Source organism: Etheostoma spectabile, chromosome 10 (genome assembly GCF_008692095.1).
Source record: "Etheostoma spectabile isolate EspeVRDwgs_2016 chromosome 10, UIUC_Espe_1.0, whole genome shotgun sequence".
In the NCBI taxonomy this organism is placed as follows: Eukaryota; Metazoa; Chordata; class Actinopteri; order Perciformes; family Percidae; genus Etheostoma; species Etheostoma spectabile.
Window position 1 is genome coordinate 2023932 of NC_045742.1, and position 4205 is coordinate 2028136.

The 4205-nt window shown below is 45.2% G+C and overlaps 1 protein-coding gene and 1 long non-coding RNA gene across 2 annotated transcripts in view; one reads left to right on the plus strand and one right to left on the minus strand.

Moving 5' to 3' along the window:
• The window catches only part of gpr174 (G protein-coupled receptor 174), a 14896-nt gene that overhangs the window by 9468 nt on the left and 1223 nt on the right, over nucleotides 1–4205 (minus strand). The window lies entirely within an intron of this gene.
• Nucleotides 1–4205, plus strand: part of LOC116696507 (uncharacterized) — a 24223-nt gene that overhangs the window by 7708 nt on the left and 12310 nt on the right. The gene's annotated exons all lie outside the window — the stretch shown is intronic.

Sequence of the window (4205 nt, forward strand, 5' to 3'; positions counted from 1 at the left end):
GTCAAAAAAACATCTCTCACTATCTGCTAGCTGCCTGTCCCCTGAACACACTGTAAAAACATCTATTCACTGCTAGCTGCCTGTCCCCTGAACACATGAAAAACATCTCTCACTATCTGCTAAGTGCCGTCCTGAACACACTGTAAAAAACATCTCATTATCTGCTAGCTGCCTGTCCCTGAACACCTGTAAAAACATCTCCTATCTATATGCGCTGCCGTCCACAGAACACACTGTAAAAAACATCTCCTCAATATCTGCTAACTGCCTGTCCCCTGAACACACTGTAAAAAACATCTCCATCTGGTAGCTGCCTGTCCCCAGAACACACTGTAAAAAACATCCTCACTATCTGCTAGCTGCCTGTCCACAGAACACATGTAAAAAACATCTCTCACTATCTGCTAGCTGCCTGTCCCAGAACACACTGTAAAAACATCTCCTCACTATCTGCTAGCTGCCTGTCCCCAGTACACACTGTAAAAAACATTCCTCTCTATCTGCTAGCGCCTGTCCCCAGTACACACTGTAAAAAACATCTCCTCACTATCTGCTAGCTGCCTGTCCCCAGTACAAAAGTGAAAACAGCTCCTCTCATTTGCTAGCTGCCTGTCCCCAGAACACACTGTAAAAAACATCTCACTATCTGCTAGCTGCCTGTCCCCAGTACAAACTGTGAAAAACAGCTCCTCTCTATTTGCTAGCTGCCTGTCCCCTGAACACACTGTAAAAAACATCTGCTCCCTATCTGCTAGCTGCCTGTCCCCTGAACAACTGTAAAAAACATCTCACTATCTGCCTGTCCCTAGAACACACTGTGAAAAACATCTCCTCACTATCTACTAGCGAATGTCCCTGAACATACTGTAAAAACATCTCACTATCTGCTAGCTGCCTGTCCCCTGAACACACTGTAAAAAACATCTCCTCTCTATCTGCTAGCTGCCTGTCCCCACAACACACTGTAAAAAACATCTCACTATCTGCTAGCTGCCTGTCCCCAGAACACACGTAAAAAACATCTCTCACTATCTGCTAGCCGCTTCACCCTGAACAACTGTAAAAAACATCTCCTCATATTGCTAGCTGCTGTCCCCAGTACACACTGTAAAAAAATTCTCTCTATATTGAGCTGCCTGTCCCCAGAACACACTGTAAAAAACATCTTCTCACTATCTGCTAGCTGCCTGTCCCTGAACACACTGTAAAAAAACATCTCTCACTATCTGCTAGCTGCCTGTCCCTGAACACACTGTAAAAAACATCTCACTATCTGCTAGCTGCCTGTCCCCTGACACACTGTAAAAAACATCTCCTCCTATCTGCAGCTGCATGTCCCCAGAAAACACTGGAAAAAACATCTCCTTCTATCTGCTAGCTGCCTGTCCCCAGAAACCACTGTAAAAACACTCCTCACTATCTGCTAGCCGTTCACCCTGAACAACTGTAAAAAACATTCTCTCTATCGCTAGTGCCTGTCACAGACACACTGTAAAAACATCTCCTCAATATCTGCTAACTGCCTGTCCCCTGAACCCACTGTAAAACACTCTCACTATCTGGTAGCTGCCTGTCCCAGAACACACTGTAAAAACATCCTCACTATGCTAGCTGCCGTCCCAGAACACATTAAAAAACATCTCACTATCTGCTAGCTGCCTGTCCCTAAACACACTGTTAAAAAACATCTACTATCTGCTAGCTGCCTTACCCAGACACACGTAAACATCTCCTCATATCTGCTAGCGCTGTCCCCCGAACACACTGTAAAAAAAATCTCCTCACTATCTGCTAGCTGCCTGTCCCCAGAACACACGTGGAAAACATCTCCTATATCTGCTCGCGCATGTCCCTGAACACACTGTAAAAAAACTCTCTCACTATCTGTAGCTGCCTGTCCCCTGAACCCACTGTAAAAAACATCTCCTCACTATTGCTAGCCGCCTCCCTGAACACACTGTAAAAAACATCTCCTCACTATCTGCTAGCTGCCTGTCCCCGTACAAACTGTGAAAAAACAGCTCCTCTCTATTTACTAGCTGCCTGTCCCCTGAACACTGTAAAAAACATCTCAATATCTGCTGCTGCCTGTCCCCAGTACAAACTGTGAAAAACAGCTCTCTCTATTGCTAGTGCCTGTCCCTGAACACACTGTAAAAAACATCTGCTCCCTATCTGCTGCTGCCTGGCCCTGAACAACTGTAAAAAACATCTCACTATCTGCTAGCTGCCTGTCCCCTGAACACACTGTAAAAACATCTCCTCTCTATCTGCTAGCTGCCTGTCCCCGAACACACTGTAAAAATATTCTCACTCGCTAGCTGCCTGTCCCCAGTAACACTGTAAAAAACATCTCTCTCTATCTGCTAGCTGCATGTCCCCTGAACACACTGTAAAAAACATCTCCTCCTATCTGCTAGCTCCGTCCCCTGAACACACTGTAAAAAACATCTCCTCTCATGCTAGCAGCCTGTCCCCGTACACACCTGTAAAAAACATCTCCTCTCTATCTGCTAGCTGCATGTCCCCTGAACACACTGTAAAAACATCTCCTCACTATCTGCTAGCTGCATGCCCCAGAACACATGGAAAAAAACGCGGTCTCTGTAGACAGCCCAGCTCCACAAACTGCAACAAAACCAAACTGTGCCAACCTGCACCACGAAGCACACCACCAGTGTTCCAGCGTTCCAGCCAATAACCGACAAGAAGGATTTAGGTTTTGGGGGGGGTTAGTGCGCGGACAGCAGAAGGGAGGCTGAGGGGCGGGTGGGGAGGAGGGAGGGGCGAGCTAGTTCTCTTTTGTTTGAAAATACTTTGAAAGTCAAGAAGAAGTAACGTCCCCCAACGTCGCTTAGGTCCTTTTTAAATCGGCCTGCTTGTCCCCAGTACAAACTGTGAAAAACAGCTCCTCTCTATTTGCTAGCTGCCTGTCCCCTGAACACACTGTAAAAAACATCTGCTCCCTATCTGCTAGCTGCCTGTCCCCTGAACAACTGTAAAAAACATCTCACTATCTGCGAGCTGCCTGTCCCAGGAACACACTGTAAAAAACATCTCCTCTCTCTTATCTGCTAGTGCCCTGTCCCCAGAACACACTGTAAAAAATATCTCACTATCTGCTAGCTGCCTGTCCCCAGAACACTGTAAAAAACATCTCCTCTCTATCTGCTAGCTGCATGTCCCCTGAACCACCTGTAAAAAACTCTCCTCACTATCTCTAGCTCCTGTCCCCTGAACACACTGTAAAAAAACATCTCCTCTCTATCTGCTAGCAGCCTGTCCCCAGTACACACTGTAAAAAACATCTCCTCTCTATCTGCTAGCTGCATGTCCCCTGAACACACTGTAAAAAACATCTCCTCACTATCTGCTAGCTGCATGTCCCCAGAACACACTGGAAAAAACGCGGTCTCTGTAGACAGCCCAGGCTCCACAAACTGCAACAAAACCAAACTGTGCCAACCTGCACCACGAAGCACACCCAACCAGTGTTCCAGCGTTCCAGCCAATAACCGACAAGAAGGATTTAGGTTTTGGGGGGGGTTAGTGCGCGGAAGCACAGAAGGGAGGCTGAGGGGACGGGATGAGGAGGAGGGAGGGGCGAGCTAGTCTCATTTTGTTTGAAAATACTTTGAAAGTCAAGAAGAAGTAACGTCCCCCAACGTCGCTTAGAGCTCCTTTAAATAGTGCATTGCTTATGGGTACAAACAATAAGAACACCCTAAATACTCAAATAAAGTACATTTACCTCATGATTGTACTTAACCCTCATGTTGTCCTCGGGTCAAATTTGCCCCGTTTTTAAAAGTTTCTACATCGGAAATTTGGGATTCTTTTATCCAAATTGTCCAAACATTACATGGAGGGTTCCATATAACGCTAAAGGATCAGTTCACTACTTTATTGAATTTTGGGTGTTTTATTTCCCCCAAAAAACACTTTGACAAAAGACAAAAAACAATTATAAAATTTCATATAAATTAGGTTTCTTGACTATGAATTCGAAAAAGAAAATAGTGTAAAACTAGTGGTGATAAATTAGTGGTGGTGATGTGTACAGCCTACTGAGGGTATGTTACAAAAATGAAGAAAAATGTGAAGAAAAGCATCAAAAAGTGATCAAAATAAAGTGTCCAAAAAACATTTCATTTTCAGTTTTGACCTAGGAGGACAACAGAAGGGTTAAGAGCAGTGCTTCCCGG